The sequence below is a fragment of the Apus apus genome, chromosome 1 (genome assembly GCF_020740795.1).
Source record: "Apus apus isolate bApuApu2 chromosome 1, bApuApu2.pri.cur, whole genome shotgun sequence".
NCBI lineage: Eukaryota > Metazoa > Chordata > Aves > Apodiformes > Apodidae > Apus > Apus apus.
This window is the reverse complement of record NC_067282.1, coordinates 174,017,292-174,040,664: the sequence shown is the minus strand read 5'-3', so window position 1 is coordinate 174,040,664 and position 23,373 is coordinate 174,017,292. Positions and strand designations below refer to the sequence as shown.

The 23,373-nt window shown below is 44.0% G+C and overlaps 1 protein-coding gene across 2 annotated transcripts in view; it reads right to left on the bottom strand.

Moving 5' to 3' along the window:
* SLC38A1 (solute carrier family 38 member 1) overlaps positions 1–2,199 on the bottom strand; it is a 41,703-nt gene extending 39,504 nt beyond the window's left edge. For both annotated transcript variants that reach the window (XR_007890619.1, XM_051629687.1), the window contains exon 1: positions 1,986–2,199. The gene's annotated coding sequence lies outside the window, so the exon portion shown is untranslated. The remainder of the gene's footprint in view (positions 1–1,985) is intronic.
* Positions 2,200–23,373: the final 21,174 nt, after the last annotated feature.

Genomic DNA, 23,373 nt, shown 5'->3' with positions numbered 1-23,373 from the left:
GTAGGACAGAGACCAAGGATGAACAGCCTTCAAGCAGACCAGCTGAAAGAGCCCTGTCTCCCCTTTCATCCTTTAAAACCCTTGTAAAAAGCAAGATTTAGACATGAAGGACAATTGATCCTCCATGTTCTGTTGCAGTCTGCAGAAAGCCTGAAACAACTCGGAGGATAATCCTCTGCACTGGGGTATGTGGAGCATGGCACTTGCTGCCAACATGTTTCCTGTCCTCACCTGGGCTGGAGAGCCCAGTTGGTCCAACTACAGCACAAATGGTCTCCAGTGACAAGCCAGAGGATGCTGCAAAGTGCTTCAGTGAAGTGCCCTCTCTATGGTGTCTCTTAAAAAGAAAAAAAAAAAAATCACCTTCCAAAAAGGCAAAGTCAAATAGAAGTCATTCAGTATGACAGTGAAGCAGATCCTATTTTAGTCAGTGAATTTCCACCCAGCCACAGCAGAAGGCCTCTGCTCACCAGCAATATGGCAATCCCTAGATTTCAGACAGGTTTTGCCAGTCGATTTCAGCAGAATTTCAGCAAGGGCTCCTAACCTGAAAAGGGAAGTTATTGATACTCTGTATCCTTCAGCGACAGACTGAATTTATTTTATAGGCTTTTTAAAGAGAATTGGCACTTTGGTGGCAAGTGAAGTACAAGTTAGATGGAAGGATGCTTCTTCTTCCCCCCCCCCCCCCCCAGCTTTTTACTTCTGATCTAAGATGGTTAGACTCGGAATGTTTTGTTGTTTTTTTTTCTTCCAGAATGTCTTTTATCAATTAACAAGGATGGTTTTCTGATACTTTACTTTTAGAACAATGGATGGTCTATGGTATTTTGCCTTTCAAGCACGTGTAAAACCCAAACAAACCTGAAGGTGAAAGAAGCACCACCAAGCACAGGTTACTATCATTTGGAAGGTTAGTAGAAATGCCCCAAAGCAGTCCATGGGACACCGAATAGTCTGAGGACACGTGATGGGTTCACCTGGCGACACTAGCTGACTACAGCTTCCCCTTCCACAAAACCAGCTGCCAAACACCGGTTTATTTCACTCCTTGTAATGTCACACAAACAAAGCATGGGTTTACACATCTCCTCGTCTCCTCTTTCACGAGAAGACACATCCTAGCTACAGGTTGCACAAACTCTGCAAAACACCGAAACAACCCCCCCGGCGCAAGAGCAAGCCGGCCGTACACACGCGCGAGCAAACGCACACCCAGGCATTCCAACCGGCCCCTTTTTTTTTCTCGCCTCTGGCTCATGAGGAGCGAGCAGCTTAGCTGTTACTATGTATTTACGGGCAAACACACACACACACACACACACACGCGTGCGCGCCGTGGCCCCTGCCTGCATTTTCCGAATACCGTAAAACTTCCCCTGCCCCTCCGGCAGCGGCGGGTTCCAGCGCCAGGCAGACACGTTCCCCAGCCGGGCAGGAACAAGCCCGCGGCCGCGCATCTTGCGGGGGCTGCGGCACAAGCGGCCCAGCCGCGCGGTACCAGCCATCACCTTTGCAAGGCTGAAACTCACTCCGAATTATTATTTTTTAAAATTTATATATATATTTTTTTTTTTTTTTGGCGCTGCCAGCGAAGGATCCTAACTGCCGAATGCCGGTTAGGTTTGTTTTGGCTTGGTTTTGTTGCTCCCCCCCGCACGCCGCAGCGGCGCCGGCAGCATCCCGCGGCCAGCCCCCCCGCAGCCGCGGAGACACGGATGCCGCATGGCCGGTCCCCGGACGCCGCCGCAGCGGTCCCGCCAGGCCCCCCTGTACCCGATCCGCGGCGCGCATTTTTAGGGTTTGAAATCCTCCGCGCCCGGGGACGAGAAGACATGGGGATTTTTTTTTTGGGGGGGAAGGGGGAAGCTGCGCACAAGGCGCAGACAAAGCCCGCGACGGGCTCCGGCCTGCGCGGCGCGGAAACAAAGGCTGCGCGGGGAGCCGAGTCCCCGTCCCCCCCGATTGCATCAGCTGCTGCCTACCTTCCCGGGGAGCCGCGGCGATCCCCCGAGGTATAATCCACCCTCTCCGACGGGACCCGGTCGGAGCACCCCGACGGACAATGACAGTGATTATAATAAAATAAAAAAAAATAATAAAAAAAAAATAAGAAGAAGGGGCGAGAATGGGGAGAATTTAAATTGGCGAAAGGCAGACGGCGAGGAAGATGCCGCTCCTCCTCCCGCCGCGGGTGTGTGCATGTGGAGGTGGGCGGGCGGGCGAGCGGGCTGGCAGGCGGGAGCGCGCCGGGCGCGCCGCCGCGCCGGGGCTGGGGCAGGGTGCGGGGTCGCGCTGCGGGGCGCGGAGCCCCGCGGAGCCCCCGCGGCGCCGCCTCCTCGGGGCCGCCCGCACGCACGTGCCTCTGGGCAGGGGCCCGCCAGGCTCCCCAGACCCCCCTGCTCCCCGAGCCCCTCTACGTTCAGCACCTTTTAATATTTTTTTTAAATATGATTTTATTTTTTTTTTACAACGAAAAGAAAAAAACAAAACACTTTAGTTTCACGCCGTGACTCGCCCACAGGAGCACCCCTCGTGGCAGGCAGGCAGGCCGGGTTTTTGGTGGCGTTTTCCCTGAAATGGCCACGGAAGATCGGGCATCATCAAGTTACCCAATTTCCTGTTTCGTCATGCAAAATGTATATGCTGAAATTGCTGCCATTTGTCTGAGAGGTCAGTGCATTTCCAACTGGGGCAAGACACGATTTCAGATGCAAAGGGAGATTTTGATGCAGAGAGTATTTGCTATAGCTTGTTATTTTAGTATTAATCTCTAGAAAGCATTGCATGACCTTTTTTGCTTGGGAAAAAAGCAGCTTTTTCGGAGCAGACCTGAAGCACGCTGGCATTGCAGCTGACAATTGGAGCCCGCAGTCCTTCGTTTCACCCTATGCAATGCATGACTTGCACGAGGTATCACAAGGCAAAGAGTAAAAGGATGCTGGAGTGTGCTGGAGGTTTGAGGCTTGTCTGTCTGTCTGTCTGCAGAGGAGAGATGGCTGCTTGGAAGCTCTCATGGTACCTTTGCCAGGAGCTCTTGAAGTGTTTGCTCTGGAAGATCCCCTTCTGAGTGTCCTAAATGTCAGACCAAAACAGATGACACACATGAGGAACTGTGGTTTTCAAATTACCATCTTTGCATGTACGAGTTGGATTCCCATTTTGCTGCTTGTACTGCACTGTTTTTCACCGGGGTAGTTCTTTGGATGTGAAGTGCTGTGCAAACAGTAGTTTAATTAACACCCATTGCGCCCTACTAAGACCAGAGCTGTATCATTCCAGTAATGAGAGTGAAGCCAGAGGAAGAGCTGGCTGCCCAAAGCCGTTAAGCCAAGGCCTGATCTTTTAACACTTCCTCATGCATAAACCTCCCCGGAGCTCACGCCAGCACCCTGACAGCTCTATAGAAATTGACAAAGGTTGTGAAGGTCAGATTTCAAGTCAGGGGCTTGACACCCTGTCCAGCCCTGTGTGCAAGGCACCGTGCCAAAAGCAGAGAAGAAAGTGTTTGCAATTAATTCTTAATCAATTAGACTTATTTGTCTTAAAGTGGCAATCAACCTCCTCCCGAAGTTACTGAGCAGAAATGCATATTATGTAGAGTCTGTGCTAATGCTGTAGGGGATAAGAAGAAACTCTGTTCCTTAAAAAAAAAAAAGTGTATAAGGCTGACTGTCAGGTGAATGGTTGTTGATTTGTTGCTTTCTGTTACCACCACCTATTTTATACCTGTAAAGGCAGCTGTTTTCTAACTTACAGATCATTTGTTTCTCACCTTGGCATTCTTAGTCTTAGAACCATCGTAATTATTTTTCCCAGAATTTGGAAAAGAATCTTTTTAGCATATCTTAACACAGCTCTACAAAAATAATAACACTTTTCAGAAATGAAAACTATTTTACTGGGTACTTTTAGTATTTCAGATTTCTCCCCTTCTCAGTATCTTTCTGAATTTATAGCACTGTTCGTTCTTTTGGCCTTGATATTCTGTGAAACTTTGAGCTTGTGACCAGCATCTTCTAATTCTAGCTTTTATGATTTCTTACATGTTTCTTTTTCAGTAGCCTTTCATGCCATTCACTCCATATTGACCTTATTCACTCCTCCTGGGGCTTTCTCTTTATCCTTTTCACCTATAATCTCATCCCTAAATCTGCCTTCAGATACACTGAAGATTCAGGAATTTGCTGGTGTATTTCAGGCTCATCGTTTTTCTTTCTCTTGTCTGTCTAGAATTGGCAGTTCTCTTCTTGGATGCCTTTCAGTGCACTTTCATCTAGTCAAAATGGATCCTCTTCTTTTTCCGCTGAAATAGCCCTGAGCCTCTCTCTGTGATAACACCATTCCCATCCTGCTTTTGTTCAGACCTGCATCTTCCAAATGTTCTTTAGATTATATTTCAGCTGACTGAAAATGCATCAACAGCCACATTCATTTTCAGAACTACACTCCGAAGTGCAATGTTCTTGCAGAGTCTGGACAATTCCCTTCTCAACTGTCCTTCAAAAATTTATGCTTATTGACTAACTTAAACTGTCTAGTGGAAACTGCAGGTATGCAACAAAAAGCCATATCAGTATCACTTAAAACTTAGAACACACCAAGCGCTTCTTTGTTTGATTAAATTATCACACGTGTGAGCATTTGGCAAGCTTCTCCATGCAAAGTTTGAGTGCTGTTTGATTTGGGATGCATTTCATTGAAAGCGGGTCTTAGTTGGCTTATTTGCTGTCTTTTATTTCTGAATTGCAGCGAAGCCTAGAAGACATTCCAAGCACAATTCTTGCACCTGGCACAAAGCTGATGAGAGAGGGTCATTAAATTTGAATGATTACCCGTTCAGATTTTTTACCCCTGGGCAAATATATGGCTATGGCACAAGGGAAAGCAGTTGCTGGAGTTGGAGGTTGTGCCTGGGGCGAGGGGATTCATGGCTGATGTGAGGAGCCCGACAGGAGGAGCTGGAGGTGCTTACAGAGTTCTCTTCACCTCTATTTTAGTACATCCGTTGTTGGCATGTTTGAATTTACGTGTTAGTGCTTGTGTGAAAGAGAGGAGAATAAAAGGGAACAGATCAGAAGTGGAAAGCCAGCTGAAGGAGAAAAATCCTGCATTTTGCAGAGAAGATGCTTGCTGCCAGAAAGTGACTTTGAACACCTTTGAAGCCTCCAACTGGCCTTCAGGAATGGCCAAGAGTGCTGAAGAAGTTCAGGGTGTAGGCAATGGCTATTTTTACACCTCAGTGCTGCATCTACATCTTGTGCTAGTTGATATAAAAAGCACATCGAATTTTTTTGATTTTTTATTTTTTTTTTTTTTTTAACAAAGACTTCATGTCCATTTGCTGCAGAAAGCCCATGTGCTTAGGCGGGGTCTCCTCTATGGGGCTGCTCACAGGAGGTGGCAGTACTGGTTTTCTTTTAGGAAGTAGTTAAGACAGTGAGATCCTCTTCCCACCAAAGGCTTCACAGAGAATGTGGGCTCAAAAAGTGTGCCAGATATGCTGCAAGGAGGAACAAAACACTGTCATCTACTTGGGCGGAAGGTGGTTCAAGCCCAAACATACCATGAGGCCTGCTGAGATGAACTCTTCCAGGGCATTACAGTGAGCTATTGCACTGCCTGGTGCAATTTTCTTTTTGGAAGTCAAGTACAATTTTCAACTAATATGGTTTATTTTGTCTGCCATGCCAGCATTTGCTATCAGACAAAAAAAAAAGGTTTATGAGAAATCTACTGCCGCGTTAAAAGTGTGCTGGTGCTAGCAGGGTCCTGACATCGAATCTGTGACATTAGTTGAGAGGGTATTTTGCCTGGCAGCCGACAAAGGAGAAACGTCATTGACTACGATGTGTAATGTACAATCTGTACATGACTGGTCTTGCCCACACTTGTCACAGATTTCGTGAACACTGATAGCATCAACTGTGTTTAAACATGTGTTCAGCCGCCTCCAACTCTGCATGTTGAGACAACTGGTACTCGAGGGCTGCAAAATCTTGCATGTGTATCTGTGACTCTGATGAAGAGATGGCATAATCTGTTAGTTTCCTGGCCAAAGGGTGGCATACAACTACAATGAGTAATCCTGGTTTAACAGGAGGAGCTCTCCTCTGCTCTTCCTCTTTAGTCAGGATTTCAAGCAATGAACCAGGTAGTTGTGCTTTTTCTCCTTACCTTCTGATCACCTGCTCCAACTTTTTTCTCTGCTCAGAAAAGTGTTTTGCTGGAATATGAAGGTTTCGAACTTCTTGCATAAGGCTACAGAACTAGCGGTGACTAAAACAAAGAGATTTGCAAGTATGATAGATGCCTCTAGTGATAGTAAAAGCTTAATTTAAACCCACTTAAAGTTATGTGTAACAAAATGCTCTTTTGTTTAATTGCTTTTAAGACATTGCTTCTTACTGTCAACTTATAGTGCTATAGATTAATTAATATGTTTTTTGTAGACCATAAAACCTTGATCTTTCTGAAATGAGTACTTTGTAATTTTACAACACAAAGAAGACATCCTCTCTCCATCAGAAAAGGATATTTTTTGCCATTCCATTTGCATAGAGTAACTTTAAAGGCTTGCTCACTGTTTTGAGGGATAATACCTGTTATGTTGGGTTGCCAGAAATAGTCCTGGCAACTTGCAACTCTTAATGCCAGTGTAAAGCATGGCTGTGGCAGATGGGATGCATCCAGAAACATGAAATAATTTATAATTGTTGTGAATTAAATCATACTAAATATAATGTATTTAATCTGGGACTGCCCTGCTAGTGCACAGCTCAGTAATTGAATTCTCCTCTGTTTAAAATGGTAGATTAAAAGATACATAAATAAAAGAAAATAATAAGAAAGCTTAATTCAGAATTTGGGTGCCAAATATTTTATATCTGTTTCTGTATCATTAGATAGAAGCATTCAAAGTGGTTGAGCATCTCTGGCTTCTGCTTAAATCTATGGGAGTTGAGGGAACTGAATACCTCTTAGAAATCAGAGTGCTTATTTACCTGACTATATATGGAAGTAGGTACTCCCCAGTAAGTACCCAGGTTGCATATACTGACCTTGTTGTAACCCAACAATAATGCATTCTGGAGAAGTTATGGGATCACAAAATATTGTGTCATGAGTGAAGCTGAAAAAAGGGGTGAATTCTTTTTGACAATTCCTGTCTAATAAGATGACATAAGCTTTTCAGGTTGGTGGTAAAAAGATGTACTCTTTGAATCACCGCAGTAAACAACTAACTAGTATAGATATATGGCTTTACTCTCAAGAATCTCACAGGAAAGAATAGAGTACTAGGTTAAAATTAAGTAATTTGAAAACATCTTGATAGATAATATTTTTTTAAAAGAGTAAATCAAAATAAAGCTATTGGCATGGCCAAGGGCATGTTGGGAACTAGGGCTGAAATACAACAAAAATAGTAAGTTAATTGGAAGACAAGGGTGTTAACAGATCTGTAAGACTGGGCAGGTGACTCACATGGTGCTCAGTACCCATCCCATTGTTTCTCTGGTATTTACATTATCTTTTGCAATTCTTTAAAATGCAAACAGATTCCATTTTCATTAAATCTAAATGAAATCAGTGAAAGCAAAATTTAATCCATAATTTGCGAGGCTTTGGGTATCATGCATTCCATGAAAGTCCTTCCCCAGAGATGGTGACAGTGCTGTAGGCCAAAGCAGTGCTCTGTGCGCACGTGTTCAGTGGTTATTAAATGTTCATGCATTTAATCATGTGTTTATGGTGGAGTCAAGTTCTGCAGAAAAAACATTAAACTGATAAAATGAAGCTAACTGGAACTTCGTGTTATAAATATAGCAAAACTTCCTGATCTGCTCGAGACAGGGAAGTCTCCAGCACTGCTTCCCCTGAGCCTGCCTCGCAGCACACACCTGGTCAATGCCAGTCACACCTCCCTGACATGCTGTTGAGATCAAGCTGCAAGTAATGAGAAAAGGCAAAAATAGCAGGCACAAATATCAAACTATACAGCTCTAAGAGCAGTCATGCTTAAAAACATTCAGAGGTACCTGTGCAGTAACCTATTTCTCTCTCTGGTTTCGGGCTTCATATAGCAGCTGTCATTACAGTAATGAAGTGATTAGATCTGCTCTGTTGCCTAATTGCAGGACTAGAAATTACATGCATTCCTGCAATCTAGCTAAATCCTCTGATTTCAAGGATAGTCTTTGGGAAATTACCTTTAGAGCACATAATTTTTTTTTTTAAGTGCTCTTGATTGAATTGATGAGTCTATCATATTGTAGAATTATTGATTATGTTAAGTACTTTGAACTTAGGCAGTACTTTTCATCTCATAATCTCCTAGCATTTTGCTAGAAGGGGCAAGTATTATTAGTCCCACTGCAGAACTGAAAACTTGGAGGAAAAATTAGAGAATACACTGCTTATTTAGGATGCCTGTCAAATGGTGGAGCAAGACTAGCTAGTTCAAAACTAATACCCTTTCCTTTAATATCCTTGAGGGGATCCTACAAGCAAAAGGCCTTTTGTTGAATTCCTTTCAGATGGAAGAGTCCTGGTGCTATAGATTTTGGGTACAAAATGAGACTGCCCACAACCTCCAGTTCAACAGAGTACCTGCAAGTTGTTTTTTTTTCTCAGAGCAGCTCCCCTTTCTGTGTAGAGTAACCAGGAAGTTCCATGTGGTCATATTAATGAGAAGATCACAGTATTACAAGAGAAAAGACATCTTAAAAGACCTTATGTATCTGCCTTAATTGTCAATATGTGCCTCTACAGGAGTAGTTCTGCCTTCACACCAGCTCCTAATATATTTGGAGATGGAAAGCTGAACCTGCTCCCTACCAGTGCCTCTTTTGTTGTCTTCCAGCAGCAGTACATGTGCCCACCTAAAATGTGTTGCAGAGTTGTGGTCTTACATCCGTCTCCCCTCTGGGCTGACATCCCTGTAGCATTCTGTCTGGGACACTCGGAGTGCCCAGACGCTGAACATTCGAGTGAACACTGCCTGCTGTGTCCTACAGCCCCTTCTGGTAAACGAGGGTTAGTGGAAGATGCTGTTCACTTAACAATGCATACAACTAATTGTGTACATTCTTACAGCAAACAAGATCATGATTATCAGTGGAACATACATAACTCAAACACGGGTAGAGGCCCTTCACACCGGAAAAGGGATTCAGTAGTATTGATTCCCACTGCTTTATCTCATCTACAAGTGTCTCCTGTTTTACCATCTGTTTCACATTTCTTAGTCAGAAGATGAAGACAACAGGTAACATTGTAACAAAGCTGTGTCACAGGAAAAACACCATAAAATTTCTAACACCCATATAAAAGTAGTTTTAAAAGAAATAGTCCTGAGGTAAGGGATAGTAGAAAAAAATCTTACAAGATCAGAGTGCAACACATGCTTCACCAGTAGATCTATTGTATAAAGCTCTGGGTAATCAGAGGGCATAAGATATGTTACAATATACTATGATATAAGCTACCATTTTGTCCAGGTTTGAGCCAGGATGAAGCCAATTTTCCTTTTTACTGATTTTTTTTTTTCCTTCAGTGAGCTTTCTTTTAACTAGCAACACTGTGCTCTTCTAAAGCTGATAGGACAATGGAATGTTTTTCTAGCTGCTGGGTCTTCAAGGTCGCACCTTCACTCTGTCGGCTCAGACACTACGTGGAGATCTGTGACCCCCCCCTTGGAGGCTGAGTTAGACAGACAGCAAAATTGGCCAGAGATATTCCATTCCATATATCTATGTAAGCTCAGAGGAAGGTCAGAGATCACAGGAGACAACTTCCTTCCTGCTTCTTCTTCCCTTCTCTTCCGTCCATGGCCAGCATCCAGGGAGGACTCTGTTCATCCATCACCATCGACCCCCAGGCTTGAGCTCTCCTGACCCTCATCACTCTCTGCTTTCTCCAGCAGCTGTTCTGGGATTTCTCGGGACTGTTCCAGCTCAGGGGAGTGCTGTAGGAGTTGCTGGGGGTGGGGGGAGGTGAGAGGCTTTTGCCCATATCTGAACATATTTGTATAGAATTGTATATATATTTTCTTATATAATTTAGTGTTTAATTAAGGCTGTGTAGTTTAGTTTTCAGTCCAGCCAAGTCTCTCTCTTTTTCTCTCTCTCCTTCCCTACCTGGGTGGGAGAGGGAGGGGGTCGAGAGCATTGTTGTCAGACCCGAGTCAAACGGTGACACACTTTATACCTAAAAATTTACATATGTACATATATAGTGTGTATGATATGTTAGCAGATGTCTACTATATCTCTTATAATAAATAATTAAAAAAAACAAACTTGCAAATGGGTTTAAAATGTGTGTTTGATGCCTGAGCTTGGCTGTAGTTTGTTAGTTTTCTTAGTCCAAAATGGTAATCAGAAAATGCTGTCTTCCTAAAGCCTTGCCTTGGCAGCACATCTTAGCCTGATCCTGCAAATTTTGTGCACTCAAGTACTGAAGTACCAGAACCCTGGACTTCCGCAGGGCTAACTTTGGCCTCTTCAATCAATTACTAAGAGAAGTCCCATGGGACAGGGTACAAGATAGTAAAGTGGCTCAAGATAGTTGGTCAACATTCAAGGACCACTTCTTGCAAGGTCAGGATCAGAGCATCCCAATGGGTAGGAAATCCAGTAAGGGAGCCAGGAGACCTGCATGGTTAAACAAGGAACTGCTGGGCAAACTCAAGTGGAAAAAGAGAACCTATAGATCATGAAAGGAGGGGCTGGCCACTTGGGAGGAATATAGGACTGTTGTCAGAGGATGTAGGGAGGCAATAAGGAAAGCTAAGGCCTCCTTGGAACTAAACCTTGCTAGAGAGGTCAAAGACAATAGAAAGGGCTTCTTCAAATACACTGCAGATAGAATTAACACTAGAGGCAATATAGGCCCACTGCTGAATGAGGTGGGTGTCCTGGTGACAGAGGATATGAAGAAGGCAGAGGTACTGAATGCCTTCTTTGCCTCTGTCTTTACTGCTGCAGACTCTCCCCAGGAGCCCCAGATCCCTAAAGCCCCAGAAGAAGTCAGGATGAAGGAGGAGTTTGCCTTGGTAGATGAGGATTGGGTTAGGGATCAGTTAAGCAATCTGGACATCCATAAATCGATGGGTCCAGACGGAATACACCTGTGGGTGCTGAGGGAACTGGTGGAGGTCATTGCTAGGCCACTCTCCATCATCTTTAGTAAGTCATGGGCAACAGGAGAGGTGCCTAAGGACTGGAGGATAGCAAATGTCACTCCAGTCTACAAGAAGGGCAAGAAGGAGGGCCCAGGTAACTATAGACTGGTCAGCCTCACCTTCATCCCTAGAAATGTGATGGAACAACTTATTCTTGGCACTATCTCTAAGCATATCAAGGATAAGGGGGTCATTAAGAGCAGTCAACATGGTTTTACCAAGGGGGAGTCATGTTTGACCAACCTTATAGCCTTCTATGAGGAAGTAACTAAGTGGATGGATGATGGTAGGGTGGTAGATGTGGTTTATCTTGATTTCAGTAAAGCATTTGACACTGTCTCCCACAGCATCCTCGTAGATAAACTGAGGAAGTGTGCTCTTGATGGTCAGGTAGTGAGGTGGATCATGAACTGGTTGAAAGGAAGAAGTCAGAGAGTTGTGGTCAATGGGACAGAATCTAGTTAGAGGTCTGTGACTAGTGGAGTCCCTCAGGGGTCAGTACTGGGGCTGGTACTGTTCAGTATTTTCATCAGTGACCTGGATGAGGGAACAGAGTGTGCCCTCAGCAAGTTTGCTGATGACACTAAACTGGGAGGAGTGGCTGACACACCAGAAGGCTGTGCTGCTATTCAGAGAGACCTGGACAGGCTGGAGAGTTGGGCAGGGAGAAACTTGATGAAATTCAACAAGGGCAAGTGTAGAGTCTTGCATCTGGGGAAGAGCAAGCCCATGTACCAGTAAAGGTTGGGGTCTGATCTGCTGGAAAGCAGTGTAGGAGAAAGGGACCTGGGGGTCCTGGTGTACAGGAGGATGACCATGAGCCAGCAATGTGCCCTTGTGGCCAAGAAGGCCAATGGCATCCTGGGGTGTATTAGAAAGGGTGTGGTAAGTAGGTCAAGAGAGGTTCTCCTCCCCCTCTATTCTGCCTTGGAGAGGCTACATCTGGAATATTGTGTCCAGTTCTGGGCCCCTCAGTTCAAGAAGGACAGGAAACTGCTTGAAAGAGTCCAGTGCAGAGCCACAAGGATGATTAAGGGAGTGGACCATCTCCCTTATGAGGAAAGGCTGAGGGAGCTGGGTCTCTTTAGGTTGGAGGAGACTGAGGGGCAACTTCATCAATGTTTACAAATATATTAAGGGGCAGTGTCAGGAGGATGGAGCCAGGCTTTTTTCAGTGATGTCCATTGATAGGACAAGGGGCAATGGGTGCAAACTGGAACATAGGAGGTTCCATGTAAACACCAGAAAAATCTTTACTGTGAAAGTGACAGAGCACTGGAACAGGCTGCCCAGAGAGGTTGTGGAGTCTCCTTCGCTGGAGACATTCAAAACCCACCTGGATGTGTTCCTGTGTGATGTGCTTCAGGTGATCCTGCTCTGGCAGGGGGGCTGGACTAGATGATCTTTTGAGGTCCCTTCCAACCCCTAAGATTATGTGATTCTGTGAAGTTGCATTGGAAATATTGTTATGGATGCAAAGCTCCCTGACCTAATATGTTTTTACTATTACCATCGTGGCCTAATGCAGTTGTAAAAGGAAGGAGGAAGTGCATTTTGTAAATGTGTTTTGAAATATTAATGTTCATCTACCTGTTTCAGGTTGTAGACACTTTTCTAAAGATTGTAATCTTAAAATGCTGTTCTCAGAAGAGACACAGAGCTGGTTTTGCAGAGTCCATCATCCTGCTTCACTCCCTTTGTGCAGGGGGCTGTGGGAAGTCATGTCTTTGGGAATTTCAGGCACTGTTAGGGCTGACTGGAAGGTTGTTGAAGTCAATGAAGACAGACAGGTACATAAAATATAGCCTGGGCTGAAACGCTTTCCCAAATTTGGTCCAAAATGGTCAGTCCAGGACATAATAATATAAATAATTGCTGAGAAGTTACAAGTGTCCAGGGGAAGCAGCAGCCTGGGAAGGAGCATGTCTCCATCATAGGATGTGGTTGCACAGATGTCTCTTTTGTTTTGAGGCAGGCTGGAACACATGTCCAGATTAAGAACAAAACCTCCTCAAAGCCTTGAGCTCAGATCAGTTCCCAGAAGGGCCAGTGCAGAGTCAGAAGCAAGCAGGTGGCACACAGGCTCCTTTGTTGTCCCAAAGCCTGCACTAGCATTTTTAACCCACATGAGCTGTCTACAGGAACTTGTCTGGGACCCCACTTCCCACTGCCGGACCCGAGACTTTTTCTCCCCTTCTTGTTCCCTTCCTACACTGGGTGCTCAAGAGTCCCCACTGTGCTGTTGTTTCCCTTCACCAGAGCAGGTCCCTTTCTGGGACACAGGCAGCCTCAGTGGGGCACACCAATGCTGGAGGTGGCAGAGGCAGGACTGGGGTCATGGGAAACCAGAGCAAGGTCAGTGTTGCCAGCCTTGGTGAGGGCTGCCTCAAGATACAGTGGAAGGAGCAGGTGATGCAAACCTCTGGTAACACTGAGAAAGAACACTTCCTGTGACAGCATGAAGGGAGGACAAGGGCTTGCCCTGCAGCCGGAAGCACAGCCCTGCAAGAACTACACGGCTCTCTGGATTATGAAACTACATTTTTTTTTTCCACCTCCCAGGTAAATGTATCAGTTCTGACATTTTTCTTGGGTGCAAAAACACTCTTTTTATGTTTGGGGTTTTTTTTTTTTACTAATGTTTATGGTTTAGTGCAAAGGTGAGAGGTTTGAAAAACATGGGCTTCAAGTGGCAGATCAGCCAGCAGCTACAGCCAGAAAGTAGCTAAGCTCAGCCACAGGCTCTCCTCCTCTCTTCTTGGCTGAGACACGATGAATCCAGTCTCACAACAGCCTCTCCCCCCAAAACCACCTAATGCTTGGAGCATGCCCAGCATAGGAAATGTCAAGATTTTGATTGTGGTTTTAAGAAACCCAAATCCGGACCTTTAATGAAAGACTGATCAGACTTTGGGGCATGCCCACTGCAAGCAGTGAGAAAACCCTGAACAAACACAGCAGCCTGTACTATAGGGAACTAGGAAGCTAAAAATATTGTATATCAGAACTTGTTTCACATGTATAATTCTGTTTGAAAATGTTCTGGGTTTACCTAGTGGAGTGACTGATAGCAAACTGCTGGGAACCTCACCCCACTCACACTAAATATGCAGCAAGCAAAGAGGCATCTTCCATAAATGATCAAGAAGCTCTCGAAGCTTACAGCACTGTGCCATTGTTACAATCTGAGCATTTTTAAAGCAGAGCAAATATTTGCTTTACATTTCATGGCTGGCTGTTGCTGGCAACATCTGTGGCCTTTATGGACACAAGTATTCACTTGCTCCTTGTTTGCCTTTTGGTTTTAACACAGGAGGAGGGTTCAGTGCCAGTGTGTAGTATTACATACATAAAGCTATTTGCTTTTCTCTGACGTTCGGCTAGTTTGAAATGGCTACTGATGCTTTTCATTTAATTTCTTGTGTGGATTAAACAAACACGTGCCACTCACAACAAACACTGGGGCTCATGACTCATTAAGTTGTGTTTCCTAACCAGGTAATCAATTGCTTGAAAATGCTGTGACAACAGAGTTGATGAGCTGTGTAATGTGAAAAAGATGAAATCACAACCAAAGGCTGCCTTCTTCAGGCCTTTTGCACACAGCAGTGTTGCACTGGGACTTCTGAAAATGGAGGAATTTTTCCTCTACATTTTCATCTCGTGTTTGGAAGATTTCTGGATTAAAATTCATATTTCCCTCCCTGCCTTCTTCCTTTTTCTGCCTTACTAAGGCTTGGCTGCATCATAGATAACATTATATAATGCCACATCATAAAAAAGGGTGGAGCACCAATGTTACTAGTTAAGGACAGGCAAAGCTTTCTCTTCCCCCTAGCTTCAGGGTATAGCACTTTGCTAATTAAAATACCCCACTGCCAGCTCACCTGCCTTGCCCGTTGTGCTGAGACCACAGAGCTGATTCAGACCTCACCCCAGAGTGCTTCATGGGAAGCAGGGACAGCAAGTTCATGCTGCGCCCTTCCTCATCTTGGTGATGATATGCAAAACCTAGGTGGTCCATTCAGGGCTGTTGGAGTGGGGGTATCTATTTGTGTGCTTTCTTAGAGTTTTGGAGTCCATGCCACATATTTGGAGAGTGAAATGCAACTTAAAAAAAAAATAATCCATCAATATTAGGCTGGTAACAAAATTACCTCCTCCTACTGCATTTATCCAGTGTAAAATTACTGTGTCATACAGAATTAACTCATATTTTATTCACAAGGTTAAAATTGAAAGTGTTCATTTTCTCCTATGCCAGTGACATGAGGCTGTTAATATCATTACACTAACACTTGAACTGTTCATATTGTTGCCGTGCTGCTGCAGTAAAACTTGCCCTCTGGTTTCTAGTAATTTGGATTACTCTGTGTCAGCATATCGTGGAGGATGGCAATAACCCAGGACACAGTTCACACAGGTAGAGTACTCTAGCAGAGGCTGGCAGGCTGAGGTTTCTTCTTTGAGTAACACAAAATTCTGAGAACACACAGCCTTCTTCAGGTAGAAGCAAACTTCAAAGCTCAGCAGAAGTGGAGGGAAGCTGTTCTGAGCCACATCAGGTGTGTGTAAGTTAGGCCACCTGATAGAAAAGGTAGCTGGTACTTGGGCAGCAAAGTGGAGAGGTTTGATAAGTTTGTCCCCTGAAGTGTGGGGAGGGGTAATGCATCACCTACCTGACATGAGGGTGGGAAGAGAGCAGACTGTAGTTTGCTGCTTCTACTTAAGGCCTGTGCAAGAGATTGTGCTCCTGCAAGCTTTATTTTGTACTTTTTTTTTTTAAATTGAACCAGTTAATCTAATCAAAGATACAATCTCTACCTACAAAACTAATCTTATTTTTCATCTTATACCTTTTTAGCTATGGTAATGCTACATTATTGATACAAATATACATTGAATCCAACTTACCTTGATATGTATGGTAGCTTGTTCTCATTTTTCATTTTACAGCATATGAAAGAGATAATATGTTTTTGTGACAAAGGTCATGGAGGAAAGTAACAAAATTAAAGCAGGATTCTTATAGGCCCCTCCAGGTTTTATAATGGACTTTCCTGAGAATATGTGTTCCTCTGCTACACTGCTGTTTTTTCAGCAATCCTATGTAAGATGAATAGAAAGATTTCAGTGTTAGTTCTCTGATGCCCACATTGAAGATTTTGTAGTTTATTTCTGTTTTCCACATCAGTTTTGGTATGCATTTGGTTTGGGATATATAGTTTTGTCTCTTTTCCTCTTTGCTGTTCCAGGAGATAGGTTTACACCTTTCAGACAAGTGGGATGTGTTTTATCTTTAATATACATGTTATGGCATATAATGCTTAATGATTTGTTGTGGTGTTGTCCTCAGATATGCTTTCCTTGCAGAACTTTTTTTCAGAGCCCAGAGTTAAAGAAATGGGCAACTGAAGTTCTGATAATTGCAAGTGAAATCTGAATCACGGTCACAAGTCTAAATATAAAACTAATAGCAAGATGTGATCAGGGTTTGCATATGTCAGCTTCATTTGCAAAATCAAATTCTGACAGGAAACGGAAAACAAGAAAATAATCCTCAAGAGGATTCTAATAACTCTGAAATGTTAATATTTTTATCTTTTTTTTTGTTTGATCCTCTTTAAGGATTAATAGAGTGCGTCAGGATGGTGCCTCCTACACAGGAAACTTAACAGACAGAAAATAATGTTAAAAGGTCTTATATCACCACAGAATGAAAAAAAATATTTGTAACAAGAGGACAAAGAAAAGAGAATTTAAGGGGAATGGTTTCCTTTTCATAACTTGACTGCATCAGGCAGGAATTGTCCTAATTTCCATGGAGGTATCAGATTGGGTGGTATCCAGCAGGAAGGAAACGCAGCAGGATCATTCTGCGTGCTGTCACATGGCCTCACCCCGCAGATAAGGGTGGCTTCGACAGGCGGTGCTGGGGGCTCAGGGAAGGCCCAGCACACGCAGCCGTCATTTTGTGTGCGGGCACCTGCGCAGCACGGCAGTGGCTGCAGGGTGACATTGGCCTTTAAACAAGATATTCACACAGCAGCCACTCTGAGGTGGTCCTCTTTGTCTTTCTAATTCCCATGCTGAGAAGTCTCCTTCCCAAAGAGGCCATGTGTTCCCTGAAATACCGTCAGGTCTGTTACCTGAGAAGTGCCTTGAAACGTTTGCCATAAAAGGGCATCTGTGAGAAATACTTTGACTGGAACAGCTGCAGTAACATCTGGGAATATTTGTAAGAGCCCATAAAATTGAGAAGATGGCTTGTTAGAAGATGTGACTCAGAAGCATGGCTTGTCTTTCTGCTGTTGTCCTGCCTGGCCACACCAACTCCCTGCCCTCCATTCTGGATGCCATGCCTGACACTGGGCAACACATGCAGGCATTTCAGCCTTAAAATGGAAAATATCACGAGGACAGGTTTGGTAGTGATCCAGTCATGGTTTCCAATAGGACTGGGTATCAGCAGCAGGACTGGGAGTTGGGGTAAATTTTCTCATGCCACGGAGCTTTTCCCCATGGCATTTTCCAGCATGAGTCAGAGTTACTTGCTTGTTTCAGTGCAAAGTTTGAGCTCACTTTTCTTTTTCTGGTTTCCAGAATATTTCTGTATAGGAGGACTTGAGTTTGAAAATAACTTATTTTGGGCTTGAGTCTGAAACCACTTTAGAGTGTTAAAGTTAGTGGGACCATTCAAGATGCTTAAAGCATATACTTCATTGGGTTCCACAGTGACCCAAGCACAGTACAGTGAATGCAAACTTTGCCTTTAAGTTTTGGTCCTCTCTCAAGTGCTAATCCTTTCTGGCACCATCATAGTTCTTGGAGTACAAATGCTTATGTTCCAGCAAAAAAAGCAACCGCAACCCTGGGACTCCAATAATGATGCTGTCAAGTTTGAGGGTGTTTTTAACAAGCCCTGGCCATTCTTCTGCATCAAAAAGCTGATTAGAAGATGGGTGAGCTCCTTCACTGGGTTTTGGAGGGGATTTGCAGCTCTGTTTCTGTTATTGCCTCAATTAATCCTTTTTAACCTTGTCGTACATTTTAAAAAAGTGAGCTGGGGCAAGTATGTGACAGCTGGTACCAGCAATTCTTTGCTCTTCAGAGCAAAGAATTAATCCATTTTTGTGTCTTTTAGAGAAGCTAACAGCTCAAAAATAGCAATAAAATCCAAATTAATTATCCAAATTCTAAACATTTTTCAATTTCTCTGTTGCTATGCTCTTTAAAATAATTCAACACTGTCATCTGCCTTTGGTGCAGCCAGAAAAATGAAAATGTCCTCACATTCCATTAAAACACTCTTCACTTTGTTGTTCTTTTCAATAAGCAAAGTTATCCTTTCTTGAAACACAGGCATAGTTCAGGCTATCTATTTTGTTCCACAAAGACTGTTTTTAAATCCCCAAGAACAAAGATATTTCCTAGGAGTCAAGGCAAATTCCTCTCTTCAAATGTGAATTTTGCCATTAATCTCTCGGCCGGAAGAAAATACTTACCCTCTTTTCCTTCCTATCCGGTTCCTGGAAAATTGCATCAAACCTGCTTCTGTTGACTTATTTTCAGGAAATGAAGTTACTAAATTAAGGTCAGAACCTTGTTTGTGACTTTACAACTTTTCTGTGATCCTTGTGATTCAGAATATTGTAATTGGCTGCGAGTAGAAAAGTGTACAGCATCACTGGTATGTGTTGGCATAGGGTGACAATCCTCGATACTATGGACCAGGATGACCATTTCTCTAGTGAAAGAGTAAGTTTGACATAATATATTTGTAGCACCAAAGCTCATGTCTGCAAAAGCTTTCCATAACAAGAGAGAATGTGTTTCAGGTGAAGGACATGCACACACATGCCTGTGTATTTGGTCTGTGGGTGTTTGGAAGAAGGCATGATCTGCCAGCATTCTGCCTGTAAGGGCTGTTGCAGGGGCTGTGGCTGCTGCGTGGCTATTGCCTGGGCCGTGGCCGATGCACCAGATGTTACTGCCCACCATTTCTTGGCTGCCTTGAGACACTTTTCCATGCCAGGAGCCAGTGCTCCTTTTGCTTTCCAAGGATGAGTTTGCTTATTGTCAGCTTGAAAAGTAGGACAGAGGTTTATGTGTCTTTGGCTAAGAGTCAGAAACAAGTGAAGTCTGAAAAAAATTACTGCTTCATTTTTGGCTTATTTCTAATGGTTATCCACTCTAAAAATCCATGTTCAGATGGTGATCTGGACCTCCATGCTAAACAGATTAGTTATCTCCTTGATTTCACTGAGCATGTAAATGGTAGTAATTGCTCACAGTCAGCAGGAAAGGGTTATAATGATTTATTTTATTCCTTATGTTAATGTGCCAGTGGGATAGAAGATGGCCTTATGGGCACTAAGTAACAAGAGTTAAGTAATGACTCAGGTTTCCCTTGGAGACTGTCAACACGTATGATTTTCTCAAACCTTTTTTCACGTGATTTCAAAATAATTTCAAATGATTATGAATATTTCTTAATTGAGCTGCTTTATGGGCTGGGCTGGCTGATGTTCAGATCTTCACACATTCTGTTATATGTACCTAATCCAGGATTATTTCCACAAAGTCCTTCCTCCCTTCCTGTTCAGGGAAAGCAAGAAGGCAAACAAATATCCATTACATAACTCCAGGATTTCTGATGTTTTGCACAGATGTTCTTCTCATCTCCCTTCTTGTTTATCGGAGGGTCTGCTTACTCTCATCTTCACAATCATGACATTATTCTCTTTTTCTGTTCCTCTCTGGGCCTTATTTTCCTCTTATGTTTCTTCTGGCTTGCTTTCCTCCCCCGTGGCTTGCAGCTTTACTGGTCCCCGTTGCCAACTCCAAAACTGCAGTTGTTGCCTGCGTCTCCCCTCATGCTTGTGGGAGCACTTGGTGACACCAATCTACTTGAAAGCATGCTAGGGAGGGTGAGAAGAAGACCTGAGGGGCTGGCAGCCCCCATGGCAATGGAGGTTTGTCCAAAGGTGGCAGTTTCTTTCCCTGTGCAGGGAAACCATCAGGCAGGAACCTTTGATCAAGCATCCCTTTCATTAGCACACAGTTGGTTTTTGTCTCAGGACTCTTACTCTTATGGGCATTGTGGCCAGCTGGGTGGCCTGTCCACCCCTTTGTACCTGTGGCGTCTTTCCACAGCCACCAGCTCCCTTGCAGGCTGCAGGGTGGTTGGGCTCATGGACATGACAATGGCTAAGGAAAAAAAGCAGAAACCCTGAAGATTGGCAAGGCAGATCAGTGTGCAGGGTGGCAGGTAAGCATGGCTGAGGTGCAGCAGGAGGATGCAGAGCAAACTTTGTGCACTTAGATATTCAGTTATTCTCTCCAGTGCCAGAGGTGAACCTTAGTTCAGTAACTTTAATGCATCAGGTGGCCGTCATCCTCACTGCTGTGTCATTGCAACATTTCTCACTGTTTCTTTACCACTGAGTGTTTCCAAAATCCCTCCTCTCTCATGCTTTTATCAAATCCCACTTTAGGAGGTTCAAGGTGAATATCCGAAAAAATTTTTTTACTGTAAGAGTGACAGAGCACTGGAACAGGCTGCCCAGGGAGGTTGTGGAGTCTCCTTCACTGGAGACATTCAAAACCCACCTGGATGCGTTCCTATGTGATGTACTCTAGGTGACCCTGCTCTGGCAGGGGGGGTTGGACTAGATGATCTTTCGAGGTCCCTTCCAACCCCTAGGATTCTATGATTCTATGATTCTATGAAAACGATATGGTAGTCTATTTGCTAGACTGGGCGAAAGGGACCTATGTAGCTCCTCTTTGAAATCACTTTATCTTTACAATCTACAAGAAGAACATGGGAAACTACAAAGCAGATGAAAAGCAAGGACATTACTTTGTGGGGGAAAAAAAAAAAAAGGTGCTAAGAGATTTGTGAAGCCTTGTGAGAGTTTGAAAAGTGAATGGTTTTGAGTGTCTGTGGTGGAGGAGAGCAGGGAAATCTACAATGCATTAGTCTGAACAGGAGGGAAAGAAATTAAAGCAGGAAAGACCTTACAGAGGAACTTCCGTAGTTTTATCTTTGTGTTATTGGCCTACATATAATAACTCCCTGTGCAGACAGGGAAAGCACCATGTCTAGTCACTTCAGCAGAGGAAAAGTCTGAATCACACACATAACTTGACTCAGATAACAGCAGAAATGAGAGAAACAGAATAATCTGTAAAAATACTTTAGGTTCCATGTGTTTAAATTTTCTCAGTATTTATAAAAAATAAGAAGGCAATAAAAGTAATTACTCCAAGTAATTGTTGATGTTTTTTTTCAGAAGGATTTCATGATTCTCCAGAGTTCTCGGATGACAAAGATAGGATCTCATTCTTTCCCACACTTATCCATGTGCAAATAAGAAAGGAAATACTTCAGAGGTTTAGTTTTGGTCAAGTTGCTGCTAGGAAATGCAGAAGAGAAGATGCCTGCTGTTCCCTGCCAAACTAAAATTTGCAGGGGAGGACAGATGAACATTCTAGCAGTTAGCCATGTTCAGATATAATAACTGTCATAGAACTTCTCCACTGGGACTTGGAGATAAGCAATGTGTTGATCCAAGATATGGATTGTTTAAATGGGTTGAGAAATTTAACCACAAGATGGAAACTGGCTCTATTAAGTGCAGGAGTAGTGAAGTGCTGCATGTGACCTACCACAATGGCTGGAAATCTGTGGCAGTGAAAAACAAAAAGTATTTGTTTTACATGAAACTACTGACTTGGTTTTGAAACACAGTTCATAACATTAGTCTGACCTGGCTGGTGATATGGCCTGTATTGTCTTTGGTAGTTTAAAGGAGCTCACTGTAGTACTTAGGGCTGGGTCCTGGGAAGGGAAAGACTGCTGTATTTATGCATTACAATCAATTCAGGGTTGAAGTTGATTGTTTAAGATCTGAAGGAGCCAGGTGTGTGAGATATGGACTACCTGAAATGGATGGTCTCATGGAAGAAATGGAGATTAAAGGCCAGCTTGGTGCAGCTACAAGAGTGAGTACAGGCTTCAAAAAGTATAATGTGCAAGAGGAATCTGAAGAATCCTGGACCTGTCTGGGATCAAGAAAAATTATGTAAGTGCGGGAATCCATATTGGTTCTTGGCTGCATACTGGAAGAGGGACTTGTGGGCTCCACTCCCCCATGTAACTTATTATTGTCTTTGCAGGTAAATCCAAGTAGATTGGAAGAGCCCTTGTCCCCTCTGTTCCCAGTTTGTACATCCAGACACAGACATACACAGACACCCCAAATCATGATCATTATTACATCAAGCATAACTCATTTACTTTGAAATGTTTCTTGGGACACTCGTGGTTTTAATAATCTGATTAGAAGAACTAAAGTCTTATGCTTGGATACATCATCTTTGCACTGAGGGGAGAGACCCACCTGATCTCTGGGAAAAGGGCAAGTGCCAAAATCCTGCACAAGCAGGAAGCCTGCAGCCCCTCCGAGCTGGGCCACGGCAGAAGGCTATGGATGACCCCCATGGGTAGCTGATCAGTGCTAGTACAGATTTCATCATTTCCTGCAGTCAAGACATTTTGGCTCAATCTCTGTGAGCAGGCCGGTGTACGCAGCAGGCTCACTGCTCCTGGCACTGCTCCTCGGCAGGAAATATCTGCACCCAGCGCTGGCCTCTGGTAACTCTTCAGCAGCTTCTTGTGACAGCTCTGTTTCCTGTGGTTGGTATTCTTAGGAACTTCCTCACTTGTTCCCCGGAAAAACACATCCCTCATATGCCATTTTCATTTGGAGACCTTGCAAAGCAACAGTTTCACAGCTGGTGCTTCCCCAGTTGGATCAAAAGAGCAAGCACAAATGCAAATATTAGAGCGGCAGCCATTTTCAAGCCAATCTTCTGAAGGTTTCCTGATTGCCACTGTTTGCTGATAGAGAGGGAAGCTTTCATGCTCTCCATGGCTGCTTCCCATGTTTCCATGAAGTTGTGGCTCTGCTGTGGTGTTTTTGACGGCTGTTTTGTTTTCCTCAGCTGTTGTGCTGGGCTGCGCTCCCCTTGCTCTGCCCACAGTGGAAACACCTGCCCGTCAGCACTATTATTCATCTCCCAAGTCTTCAGTGGGGGTTCAAGCAGGGCCTCCAGGTGACATCGCTGCAGGCAGGGTGAGGTTCCTGGGGGCAGCTCCCAGCCCAAGCTGCCTCTCATGA